Genomic DNA, 14,413 nt, shown 5'->3' on the forward strand with positions numbered 1-14,413 from the left:
GGCCCGGCGTTTCTGAAGCTCATGCCCCTGCCTGAGTCACTGCTGTGTCCCCAGGCAGCCTCCCTAGTGACTGACCACACACCAAACCTCCAGCCCACAAGCCTCTCTTCACAAGAAGGGCTCTACACGAGGTTGTCAGAGCCCCAGGATCACCTTCATGATGCCCAGCATAGTGTGTAATCATGTATTTTCCCATATGATTCTCTCATGAAGGCCTGTCCCCCTACCCCACACTACACTATGAGCTCCAGGGGGCCAGGACCCTGCCTGTTGGACTCACAGTAGCATTTCCAGCCTCCCCCCTCCACACCCCATGGACTGAACAAGTGCATGACATGCTCGGGTAGAGCAAGGAATTAGATGCTGGGAGTCACTGAGTCACTGTAGCCCATTTCTGCAATATCTCTGAGGCTGAGTCACAGAAAGAAGCCACGGAGTCCAATGTGCAGAACAGAGGCAAGAACTAAAGGGTCTGGAAACAGGTGAATCACTTACTGCGAGCCTGGCCAGAGTGCTTATTCTCAGCCCTGGACAGACACGAGCTCATTAAACCCTCACCTCCCGCGGGGCACATATCATCACCACCCTGTGTTCAGATGAGGCCCTGGAGGCAACAGACTGTGCTCAAGGTCATCTGATGATTAAATGACAGATCAGGAGTGGAGGGCTAGCACTGCCACTCACGTGGTCCAGCCTAGCCCAGGCCACTAGCTCTGTGTACCAGACATGGGATGCAAACACCTCTTCCATGGGCCAAAGATGGCCAACCTCATGCATTAGAAGGGATCAGAGCTACAGGAAAGTGCCTTGATTTCCTATCAGACTGGCATGGGCAGAATGATCCTGGGGTGGCTGTGACCAGGGTATGTGACAAAGGGATTCTCCTATGCTGGATGGTAAACTGGCCTGCCCTCTATGGGGCCAATCCGACAGCATCTATGAAAAGTATACAATAAGGCAATTCCACTTCAAAGAATTCAAGTTGCAGTTAACTTTGCATGCATGCACAGAGCCCTTGGTTAACTGCCCTATAACCATTGGGGGCTGTGGAGCATGGGGTGACCACGTGGGCTCTGCACTCAGACCACCTGGGCTCACATCTTCTTACTTGCCGTGGGCCTCTAAGCAAGTGACTCACACTCCGAGCTTTAGTCTCCTCATCTGTAAACAGTCCTTAGCATAGAGGCCGCTCTGAGGAGTAGACAGGTTAATGCACATAAAACAGTCAGAAATGTACTAGCTGATAAGATCCAACAGTACGGGAAAAGGATTATTCACCACAACCAGGTGGGATTTATCCCTGGGCTGCAGGGGTGCTTCAACTTCCACAAATTAATCACATGATAGATCACATTAATAAAAGAAAAGACAAGAGCCATAGGATCCTTTTGATAGGTGCAGAAAAAGCATTTGATAGAATACAGCATCCTTTATCGATTAAAACTCTCCACAGTGTAGGGATAAAAGGAACATACCTCAATATCGTAAAAGTTATATTCAAAAGAACCACAGTGAATATCCTCAATAGGGAAAAACTGAGAGCTTTCCCCAAAGGTCAGGAACATGACAGGGATGTCCACTCTCACCACTGTTGTTCAACATAGTACTGGAAGTCCTAGCCTCAGCAATCAGACAACAAAAAGAAATAAAAGGCATTCAAATCAGCAAACAAGTCAAACTTTCACTCTTCTCAGACAAGAAATACTCTGTAGAAAACCCAGATTTTACCAAAAAATTGCTAGAACTCATACAGGAATTCAGCAAAGTCGCAGGATACAAAAACAATGCACAGAAGTCAGTTGCATTTCTATACAGTGATAATGAGATAGAATAAGGAGAAATCAAGGAATCAATCCCATTTACAATTGCACCAAAACTCCATAAGAAACCTAGGAATAAACCTAACCAAGGAGGTAAAAGATCTGTACTCTGAAAACTATCTAACACTTATGAAACTGAGGAAGACACAAAGAAATGGAAAAACATCCCATGCTCATGGATTAGAAGAACAAATATTGTGAAAATGTCTATGCTATCCAAAGCAATCTACACATTCAATGCAGTCCCTATCAAAATATCATCAGCATTTTTGAGAAGTGGAACAATTTTAAATTTGTATGGAACCAAAGACCCCAAGCAGCCAGAAGAATGTTGAAAAAGAAAACCAAAGCTGGAGGCATCACAATTTCAGACTTCAAACTGTATTACAAAGCTGTAATCATCAAGACAGTATGGTACTGGCACAAAAACAGACACATAGAACAATGGGACAAAATAGAGAACTCAGAAATGGACCCTCAACTCTATGGTCAACTAATTTTCGACAAAGCAGGAAAGAATAGCCAATGGAAAAACGACAGTCTCTTCAACAAATGACGTTGGGAAAATTGGACAGCCACGTGCAGAAGAATGAAACTGGACCACTTTCTTAGACCATACACAAAGATAAATTAAAAATGGATGAAAGACCTAAATGTGAGACAGGGACCCATCAAAATCCTAGAGGAGAACACAGGCAGAAACCTCTGTGACTTTGGCCACGGTAACTTCTTGCTAGACACATCTCCAAAGGCAAGGGAAACATAGGCAAAAATGAACTATTAGGACTTCACTCAGGTAAAAAGCTTTTGCACAGCAAAGCAAACAGTCAATAAAACTAAAAGAAAACCTACAGAAGGGAGAAGATATTTGCAAGTGACCTATCAGAAGGGGGTAGTATCCAAAAAAGGCTAGTATCCAAAATCTATAAAGACTTTACCAACTCAACCTCCAAAAAACAAAGAATCCAGTCAAGAAATGAGCAGGAGATGTGAAAAGACATTTCTCCAAAGAAGACATACAAATGTCTAAAAGACATAAAGAAATGCTCAATATTACTGGGCATCAGGGGTATACAAATCAAAACCACAATAAGGTATCACCTCACATCAGTCAGAATGGCTAAAATAAACAACTTAGGAAACAAGAGATGTTGGCAAGGATGCAAAGAAAGGAGAACACTGTTGGTGGGAATGCAAAGTGGTGCAGCCCCTCTGAAAAACAGTATGGAGATTCCTCAAAAAGTTAATATAGAGCTACCCTATGATCCAGCAGTTGCCCTTCCAGGTATTTATTTGAAGGTTACAAACATAGTGATTTGAGGAGGCACCTGCACCCCAGTCTTGATAGCACAATAGCCAAACTGTGGAAAGAGCCCAGATGTCCATCGGCAGATGAATGGATAAAGAAGACGTGGTGTATACATGCAATGGAATATTACTCAGCCATCAAAAAGAACGACATCTTGCCATTTGCAATGATGTGGATGGAACTAGAGTGTTGTATGCTAAGTGAAATAAGCCAGTCAGCAAAGACTGATTGATTTCACTGTAAGTGGAATTTAAGAAACAAAACATGAACATAGGGGAAGGGAAGGAAAAATAAAGATGAAATCAGAGAGGGAGACAAACCAGAAGAGATGCTGAACTCTAGGAAACAAACTGAGGGTTGCTGGCGGGGAGGTGAGTGGGGGGATAGGGTAACTGGGTGATGGGCATTAAGGAGGGCATGTGATGGGATGGGATGAGTCCTGAGTGTTCTATGCAACTGATGAATCACTGAACTCTACCTCTGAAACTAATAATACACTATATGTTAACTAAATTGGATTTAATGGCACTTGGGTGGCTCAGTGGTTAGCATCTGCCTTTGGCTCAGGTCATGATCCTGCATCTTGGGATTGAGTCCTTCACTGAGGCTCCCCACAGGGAGCCTGCTATGTCTCTGCCTCTCTCTGTGTCTCTCATGCATAAATAAATAAAATATTTAAAAATAAACAGTTTAAATAAATAATAAATAAAAACAGAGCTGTCTCTCACTTATATTGAACTCTCAGTAAATTCAGTAATCATTACTATTATTAGGATATTATGCAGCCACTTAAAGTTAAGAACAGGCTGTTCTATTGTTATAGATGTTGAACAATCTCCAAGACTGCTGAAAACTGGCGACAAAGAAGCAAAACAATGTGTAAGGTATGCTATTATTTTATGTTTTAAAACAGGAGAATATGTGTATATGCATATGTCCATAAACGATCTCCAAAGATACGTGGCATGAGGAATGGATGCCTTCAGGTGCAGGCATGAGAAGACAATTTGATTTTCACAGTACAGCCTTTTATGCCACTCTAATTCTTTGCCACATTCACTATTTAGTATTCAAAAAAATTGGCTAAGAGACAGAAAACAAAACACAACAAAATGTGGGCATTAATCAGAGTCGGGGACTATGCGTGTGCTCTTCCCTGGGACACAGGGAGTTTCTTGGTTGCTTTTGACAACCTGTCTCCAGGCCTATCTGTGGCTGGTGCTAGACCTACCATGTATAATAGCAGAGTCAGGGTAGTGGTCCAGGACAGGACCCCAAAAGTCTGCTAGAAGAACCGCCATCCCCAGAAAAGCTGGCTCTAGTCCTGCCTGCATGCATGGACTTCCTGTTTGTGACTCCTTTCCATGTGGTTGGACTGGCTAATCAAACTGGCCAGTGCTGGCAAGGGCCCATGCATATCTCCCTCTCCTCAGGGCCCCTTCTGGTGGAGGAGCTCTGTGAGGGAATTGATGGGGTCCAGGGGTTGGCACTCGGCACAAGCAGCCACAGCACCTGGTGACTGGGAGCAGGAAGTCTCTGAAATTGGCTTTATTGAGCAGGAATGCAGAGTCTCACTGTGGGGCTCATTATGCCGCACAGAGAGCCACATCCTCCGACCTAGCTTTTCGATGTAATGAAAGTGATGGGCGATTTATTTTTTTGGCCAGGTTGGAGAACATGCCTGATATAGGTCTTATTTCCCAACTGGCTCAGGATTCAATGTTTAAAGGAGATTAAGGAGCTCTTTATCGACCCCCTCAGATACTCCAACAGTTGAGGGGATTCCTTTCATCTCCAAGAAACCCCCAAGAGGATGCATGAACCTCATGGCCTGGATGGGGTGGTGTGGATTAGGAGAGATGCTAAGTCAGGGATAATATCACATCATACCCTGCAAAGGTTCCCCGGATCAGGTGTAAACCACTTGCACCCGGCAGAGGTGCTTTCATGATTATTCCAGCTTGCACAATCTCACTGTGCTGTATTAATTCGCGTGTGAGTTCTTTCCCTCATAGACGGTGGGCATCTTGGGGGTGCTTGCTTTTCTTGGCTTCCTCTCCAGCACCTCACCTAGCAGAGTGCCAGGCGCTCAGCAGGAACTCAGAAAACACCTGCTGGAAGAAGGAAAGCATCTCCTCCAAGAAACCCTCACCTTGCTGGGAAGAGGACAGCGAGGGTTGCCATGGAAACCAGATGGAGCATGACTGCTGCGCTGCTCTACCGCAGCTCCTGTTTGGTCCTCCATAAAAATCCCACTCTGGCTTGTCAGCCACTGGCAAGCACCCAGTACCTCAGGGGAATGGGGCAGCAGGGCACAGGTGTGTGGGCGGGGCTTCGCCTCAGCTGGCCTGGGGTGCTTGCCAGTCGAGTGAGGCTCTAGGTGAATGAACCCTGACATCATCCTTTTGGAAGTCCAGGACTGGTCTAGACATGGGTCACCTGTACAGTGGGTTGGGGTGAGAGGGAGTCAGGGGGGCTAGGAGTCCCCTCTTTTTGGACACTAAGGCCTTTTCCAGACACCTTTCCACGTGTCCAGGTTTCTGAAACCTCTGCACTTTTTGAGTACATCAGGAGGCCCTATAAGGCCCCCAAGCCCCATACACATGGGGTCCCCTTGCCAAGAATGCCCCCATTCCTTTCCCATCGGTGTCCTAAAGACCCCTCAATACCCAGTGCAAATTTCACCCACAGATTCACTCACAAGGCATTGCTAACACTTAGCTTAGTGCTGCTGGACTCGGTCCAAACAAGGGCTTGGGAGTCTAATGTGGGCAACACACACATGGAGCATTACAAAACCACTCAGTGAGGGACCTGACAGAGGCCCAAGGGCAGAGAGCTTACCCGAGTCTGGTTTGTGTCTTTACTGTGTAAATGCCCAGTGCTTGGCATCTACGAGATGCTTTGGTGCTTGATCCAACAGGAAGTAAAAGAAGCAGGTAGCGGGGCAGGTGCATGAGAGGGCAGGGGAGGGGGTTGTTTAGAATCTGAGAACATTATCATCAGCTTCCTAAAACCCACGTCCACCCCCATGAGAACTTCAGTGGAATATCTGGCAATATGTCATGAGTGCAATTATTCGAGACCCTACTATGTGCAAGGAGCCCCATGGAGAGATGAGGGAGTATGGAACTAGTCACAGAAAGAGCTGCCCCACCTGGACTATGCGCCCTCTCCCTCCCGGGGAGCCTCCTCTTACAATCCAAGACGGATCTCCATCCATGGGCTTAGACAGCGAGGAAGCACCAGAGGGCCCAGCCTTGCTCAGAAGACCCAGCTTTGAGCTCTGCACCAACCACTTCTGAATGGAGAGAAGTGACCATTTCTAATGGCCCTGGTCTGAAGACAACCCTCAGGAATGTTCCAGAAACAACTGTATGACTTACCCAGTCCACAGACCCCCTCAAATCTCTTTCTCTCTCATTCTTTAGAGATTTTTCTTTTTTTTTTAAAATGCTTTTTAAAAAAGACTGTGTTTTGTTTTTGTTTGTTTTTTTTGAGAGAGAAAGAGATAGGAGAGCACAAGCAGGGAAGAGAGGGAGAAGGAGACTCCCCCCTAAGCAGGGAGCCTGACATGAGGCTCGATCCCAGGACCCTGGGATCATGACTTGAGCCAAAAGCAGACACTAAACCGACTGAGCCACCCAAGTGCCCCATCTTTTCAGATTTTTCTGATCATTTCCTTAAATAATGGCCACCCAGGGATACCAGGTCCAAATCCCTGGAATCTGGAAATGTGGTCTTATAAAAACAAAGGACCTTTGGAAGTGTAATTAAGTGAAAGATCATGAGGTGTGGAGATCACCTTGGCTTATCTGTGGGCCCTAAACCCGATCACAAATGTCTCCCTAAGGCAGAGGCAGAGGAGACTAGATACGTACAGATGGAGAGGAGTCCACCTGGAGGTGGAGACCGGAGGGACATGGCCACAAGCTGAGGACTGCTGCTAGCAGCCCCAGAAGCTGGAAGAAGAGGGAAGGACTCCACCCTGGAGTGTCTGAAGGGAGGCGGCCCTGCCAACAGCTTGTCTTTAGCCCAGTGAAACCAACTCTGGGCCTCTGGCCTCCAGCCCTGTGAGAGAATAACTCTGTTCCTTGGGGCTCCCAAGTGTGTAGTGAGTTATTAGAGCGGCCACAGGAAATACTCCTCCAGCTCACCTACAATGCCGCGTGCGGCCAGCTTCTGTCCTAGCACCCTACGAGGCAGCCACAGTTACCCGTACGCGATAGATATGGCACCTAGAGTCACCTGCTAGTCAGTGGCACTGCTGGGACCCAATCCAGGTAGTCGTGTGTCTCAACCCCATCTCTTAACCCCTGGGCTCTACCACTTGACCTCCAGCAGCCTCTACCTCCCACCAGAGCACCTGCAGAAACGAGTCCTGCATCCAGGCCGCTGGACCTCCAGCGTTTACCATCTCTAAATAAAAATTGCCTGTTTGCAATGTTATTGCTATTTAAAAAGAAGAAAACTTTCTAATACCAAAGGAAAACTATTTGAAAGACCTATAGTAACATATAATAACATAGCTAAAGTGACAAAATAGCCTTGATTTTAAAAGCTAATTCAGTATCAGAATACCATAATAGGTGTCCTAGTTTATTATAATATGTTGTACTTGTTTATTTATTATCTTTATCTTAAACCTCTACCTGTAGAATCAGTGAGTTTTCCTCTTTCAGAATACTACCTCTTTTTGCTAATCAAGGTATACTCTTTTGGAAATATAGATTCTAAGCAAATAAGGAGTTATATAAAAAAAAATAGAGAATGAAAAGCCATATATACTATAATGTTCCTAGCTACACTGACTCCTGGGATTGCATTTATATGTCTCTATATGTGAATATGTTGCTCTAATGTATTAAGGCTGATTTTCCTTTTGGAAAGTGGGCACTCTCCCTACCCGCTAATTCTTTGGGGTTCTGCTAGAAGCCACCTCCCCCACTCTGGCAGGACTATCCCATACCTTCCTACAGTCCTCCCCTCTTCTTCCTCATGTCATCACCTCGCACTTCATTGGGAAGTATCATATAGGGACGTGCCATGTTCACACCACTCATCACGCACCTGCAGGCATCTCTGCATGCTCTGGACTTCCCTTCCCAGGACGATGGCCCTGGTGCTGACACCAGAGCTCTGGCTCCCAGCCTCTCAGTACCATTTCCTGCAATTGTCCCTGAGCCTCCCCTGTCTGTGGAGGACCATCCCCAGCAGAGCATTCAGAGCCTCTGACATCACCGTAACTGTCCTTCTCGTGGCCCCGGGTTCTCTTTACTCTGATGCTTCCCTGCACAGCAGGTTGGCTGCCCCTTCTTCTAGGACTCCTTTTCTCTCCTGCTCTCATTCCCCTGGTTTCCTGTCACTTTGCTGAGGGTGTAAAGGCTATGGTTCCTGAGGCGCCTTCCCATTCCCCTCCACACCTCTCTCCACTTTCTGGGGGTTTCCCCCTCCTTTCCTGTCCTGCCACCTGCAGTCCCCACTCCTACCCCGCCTGCATCTGAACAGACCTTTGGGCTCCTCCTGACACATCCATCTGGTGTCTGTAGGTATCTCCAACTCGCCCAGCTCAGAAAGGCCTCTAGATCTTTTCCTCAAAACTCAGTCTCCCTCTTTCCTCATCTTAGGAAGCAGCAGCACCTTCCCCCTGGGTGCTGACAGCTCTTCTCCCACAGACCCCACTCCCAAGCCATCAGTGGGTGCTGCTGCTCCTCCTCCCTCATCCATTCCTTGATTCTGCGGACCTCTGTGGAGCCTGTGGGAGGGACATCACACAGACCTACCCCGTGGAGGTCCTCCTGGGACATCAGCCCTGAGTGAGAGGCCGGGTGCAGCCCAGCCAAGGGACTAGTGGCTGCCAACCGAGTGTTGCTCTGCAAGGGTGTCCCGCCACAGCCCAACCCCCTGGTGCCAACTCTGGGCAGCCTGCGAGGCCACGTCAAACCTGAACCTACAGCACTAACTTCTGTTTGGAGTAACCCTGCCCCTTCTCACCATCTTTCCTGTCCAATTAACCAGAGAGGCCCCATTCTACCTGCTGGTGACTCTCCATCAAGCTTGCCACTGTTGTATGGCCCCACCTCCACAAGCACCTACTGTGTGCCAGGCAGTGCTTGAAGCACTCAGAATAAATCAGCACACAAGACAGAAAGTCCCCACCTTTGTGAACTTCCTGCCTAGCTGGGAAGACAGAGTCCAACATTAAAGACAAGACAAGACACAGACAAGACACCTAAGGTGGCTTCTGACAGCCTTGAGTGACAGGAAGAAAGTCAAGGGCAGGGAAGTCAGGATGAATAATGGAAGCTGCTCCAGGTCATGCTCACACTGGCTCTGCGTGACCCTCCAGCCCACTACCGTGTGCTACGGCCACGCTGGCCTCATCCCCTTCTAGACCCTAAGTGCCCACGTATGTCCCTCCCTGAGCTCCATCCATGCAGCCCCCACGGGGTGCTCACCACTCAAGTCTCAGCTCTCCTGAGCCTCCCCTAGAGGGCCTCCCAGTACCCCCAGGGGAAAGCGAGCCCCTGCTATTCTGCAACAGAGCATTTTGCTGCTTTATAGCCCCTCTACACCATAGAACTGCAGGGTTATCCACACGGGCCTTCATATTCTGCTTGTGTGCATCCCACGAGGACCACCACCCAGACGATTTGCCAGTGTCGAGCCAGGGCCTCCTGTGTTTTAAAAATGATTGCACACAGGAGCAAATTACCCAGAAAGAACAAACGAACTACCAGAATTTGGGGTGAGCTGCTCCATTACCCTGAGTTCCGGAAATGAGAAACAAAATCACATCTCAGCAGCATTAATATAGAATAAAAATGGTGCAGTTGTAAAAAAATCCTACTACATGGCGGGTGCAGGAAACCACTCAAGGCATGGATCTAAAAGCCTCAATTCAACCAATACTCACCGAATGCCTATTCTGTTCGCCTAGAAACCACAATTTAGAGAGTCTAGAACAGGATGCTGGCAACATCAAAAGATAGCAATGTGTTGGGGATCCCTGGGTGGCTCAGCGGTTAGCGTCTGCCTTCGGCCCAGGGCGTGATCCTGGAGTCCCGGAATCGAGTCCCACATCAGGCTCTCAGTGAAGAGCCTGTTTCTCCCTCTGCCTGTGTCTCTGCCTCTCTCTGTGTCTCATGAATAAATAAATAAAATATTAAAAAAAAAAAGATAGCTATGAGCTTCTTTAAATAACAGGAAATAAACACTGGCCAGGACTTACTTTCTTCTTTCCCTTTGTGTTTCTGGAAAATTCTAAGTGTCATCTTTTTTAAAAGCTGTTTTGTCAATAGAACAGTGGATCTGAAAGGATATGGGCCTGGGGGCAAACCCATCACCAGTCACTTGTGTGACCTTAGGCAAAACCAATCAAACTTTTTAAACATCAGCTTCCCTTCCAGAGCCATTGTGAGAATTACCTAAGGTCACAGGCAAGAGGTGCCTGGCGGTGATCTGGGCCAGAACAATGCTAGAGCTAAGACACTGTGGGGCTCTCTGTGCTTCTAGAAACTTCCAGGAGCAGACAGAGGTACCCAGTTCTCCCAGTTTCTCCTCCCTCTTGCCTCTGCCTGTCCAGAGCTAAGCTGCCTCCATTATGACAATGTCTAAGAGCCTGACACAAATCCAAGGAAACCCCTCTCCCTCAGATACTCTCGGTGAGACAGCCCATGAAGAAATGATGTAAAAGATAAACCACCACGCAAACCAAGGAGATGCTCTTTATCAAAGGTAAATCAGCAAAAGAGACCAAGGTCAGGGCTCTGATGGGTCTGAGAAACGAGGTAGCAATCAAGTCACATAATGACATATTTAGAAGCCCAGCTAAATTTCACATAAGAATTACAAATGGGATAAATTATTTGTTAGAGGGAAAAAAAGCTTTTTTTTTTTTTTTTTTTTTTTTTTTTTTTTGTGGAGAGACAATCACAGACTTCCATGCATACTAAGCCCCTGACATTCTGAGTGACATTTTCTTTCTGGAAGCTCCAAAGCCCAACTTTAAGTCAAGATGGAAAGATTAAAAGTAACTGACAATGCTATGATCGAAAAAAAAACAAACAAACACCAGGTCCCTAAAACGAGCATTCAACCACGGAGTCTGAAACACAGCGAGTGCTCAATAAATAATGAATGTTGGGATGGGGGCGGTGGGGGAGAGGGAGGGGGAAGAGAGGGGTAAGGGAGGAGACCAGGACAAATGCAGCTCTCCAGCTGAGCACTCTCAGGTCATGCTCCACAATCAATGTTAAACACTCTTCAGGCAAAACAAGAGGGGCTCCCAAGGAGAAATAAATAGAAAAGTCCAGAGCTCCGAGGGGATTTACAAGAATAAAATCTTGGTAACCTCAATGTCCTCCGAGCACTCTACACACCAGGACCAGCACATCGCAGCCTGTTCACTTCATAGAATGTGGGGCTCAAGGAAGCCCGTGCTCCTTTTTTTTTTTTTTTATTTATGATAGTCACACAGAGAGAGAGAGAGAGGCAGAGACATAGGCAGAGGGAGAAGCAGGCTCCAAGCACCGGGAGCCCGACGTGGGATTCGATCCTGGGTCTCCAGGATCGCGCCCTGGGCCAAAGGCAGGCGCCAAACCGCTGCGCCACCCAGGGATCCCAAGCCCGTGCTTCTTATACACCATCACTTCTTGAACTAACAACAAAGACAGGATGATTGATACCTTCCATATGATACTAATACCGTTCACGTTATACGCTGTTACTATGATATGTTACTACATGTACTGTTGCGTATTAGTACACATGTACTGTGTGTGTATGTAATACATACGTATTACATATATACATATGCTAATTATAACCCTAATTCCTTTGGCCAGAGGTTGCAGAGTATGACCTACCTGCAAATTAATTTCTAGGTGCTGATCACACAAGCCAAGTCATCTCACTCTACTTTTCCTTTCCATGTTTTGGAAGACAACACACTTTTAGCTAGGCAACACTTTTATAGTCACCAGCGCCTACCATTTAATGTAATGAGAGACATTCATGAATCTCTGCCAGTTGCCAGCCACTCCACTACCCATCCACTCTTCCCCTCCCTCTTTCCTCTTGGGTAGCGTGGCAAATTCTGATTTGTTGCCCTTGGCATTCTGATTAGGGAATTAAGCTAAAATGAAGAATCACACCTGAATGGCTGTGCAAAGCGCAGTTAGCCACACCACATGAGCCCAGACCCAGAAACAGATGAACAAGGCCCAATGCCCAGCTGGGTGCAAGGACAGCCCAGCAGGTATGGGCCTGAAGGTCTGACACTGGAGGATGGCACTCGGCTGGGAAGGGACAACCCTCCAGCAGGATGGAAGTCCCTCTGTGCTCAGAACCTCCATAGCTCACAAAGTGCCAAGAGTTGGACACGAGAGAGCACTTCTCTCAGACCAGTGACTAGTCACTCCTAAGGAAGTAGAGACAGTTCTCTCCATTTCTTGTGCTCTCTTGAGTCCATCTCTGCCCGCCATGGGACAGTTTCCAGGCCCCAGGGAGACAGGACCAGAGCTGTTAGATCTTGCTCTCAGGCTCTCCCACTACCAGTTGCTGTTTGCACCGCTCTTAAGACTCCTAGAAGGGATGAGCATCTTGAGTGCTTCTCTTTTCCATCTGCTCATCTCCTGTTAAGTCAGGCCCCAACTCAGAGATGCAAAACTCCAGGGAAGACTCTGCCACCAAGTCCCTTTCCCATAATGAAACTTTACAGTATCCCCTGGCACTTCTGGTTTCCCCCACCCAGAGATGAAGAAACCAGGACTCAGAGAATATTTGTGAAACATAACATGGCTGAGATTCTACAGAGAAAGCTCCAGTCCTGTCCTGTCACTTACTAAATGTGTGGCTGTTCTATACCTCTTCACTTAGAAGAGCATCAGATCCTTCAACTAGCAAATAGGAAAAAGAGGATGCCTTACTGAAGAGCATTAGTATGGGGACCAAAGGCACACAATCAAAATGACCCAGGCATACCTCATCAAGATAAAAAGCTTCTGCACAGCAAAAGAAACAGTCAACAAAACTAAAAGACACCCTACAGGATGGGAGAAGATATCTGCAAATGACCTATCAGATAAAGGGCTAGTATCCAAGATCTATAAAGAACTTATCAAACTCAACAGCAAAGAAAAAAACAATCCAATCATGAAATGGGCAAAAGACATGAAGAGAAATCTCACAGAGGAAGACATAGACATGGCCAACAAGCACGTGAGAAAATGCTCTGCACCACTGGCCATCAGGGAAATACAAATCAAAACCACAATGAGATCCCACCTCACACCAGTGAGAATGGGGAACATTAACAAGACAGGAAACAGAAAATGTTGGAGAGGGTGTGGAGAAAGGGGAACCCTCCTGCACTGTTGGTGGGAATGTGAACTGGTGTGGCCACTCTGGAAAACTGTGTGGAGGTTCCTCAAAGAGTTAAAAATAGATCTGCCCTACGACCCAGGATTGCACTATTGAGGATTTACCCCAAAGATGCAGATGCAGTGAAACGCCAAGACACCTGCACCCCAATGTTTCTAGCAGCAATGTCCACAAAAGCCAAACTGTGGAATGAGCCTCGGTGTCCATCGAAAGATGAATGGATAAAGAAGATGTGGTTTATGTATACAATGGAATATTACTCAGCCATTAGAAACGACAAATACTCACCATTTGCTTCGATGTCGATGGAACTGGAGGGTATCATGCTGAGTGAAATAAGTCAATCGGAGAGGACAAACATTATACGGTCTCATTCATTTGGGGAATATAAAAATTAGTGAAAGGGAATAAAAGGAAAGGAGAGAAAATGAGTGAAAATATCAGTGAGGGTGACAAAACATGAGAGACACCTAACTCTGGGAAATGAACAAGGAGTGATGGAGTGGTGAAAAGGGAGGTGGGCGGGGGTGGGGTGGGGTGACTGGGTGACGGGCACTGAGGGGGGCACTTGACAGGATGAGCACAGGGTGTTATACTACATGTTGGCAAATTGAACTCCAATAAAACAAAACTAAACTAAACTAAACTAAAAACTAAAAAACAAAATGACCCAGGCATAGGACAAGACCAGGAGCTAGGACCACAACCTAGGAGCAACAATAGAGAGCAGGCACAGGTAATGGGAGATAATAAAGTTTCAGAAACTTTAAGATAATTATGCTTCATATGTTTGAAGAAGTAAAAGATGAGACAGCATTTTAGAAGACAACTGGAGAAAGGACACATATAAAGAAGCCCTCTGCAAATATTTGCAAAAGGGACAGGAGGAAAGGCCACGCTG

The 14,413-nt window shown here is 46.7% G+C and overlaps 1 protein-coding gene across 4 annotated transcripts in view; it reads right to left on the reverse strand.

Annotated features, from left to right (window-relative positions):
• EVC2 (EvC ciliary complex subunit 2) overlaps window positions 1-14,413 on the reverse strand; it is a 128,066-nt gene that overhangs the window by 67,880 nt on the left and 45,773 nt on the right. The window lies entirely within an intron of this gene.

The sequence above is a fragment of the Vulpes lagopus genome, chromosome 4 (genome assembly GCF_018345385.1).
Source record: "Vulpes lagopus strain Blue_001 chromosome 4, ASM1834538v1, whole genome shotgun sequence".
NCBI classification, from domain to species: Eukaryota; Metazoa; Chordata; class Mammalia; order Carnivora; family Canidae; genus Vulpes; species Vulpes lagopus.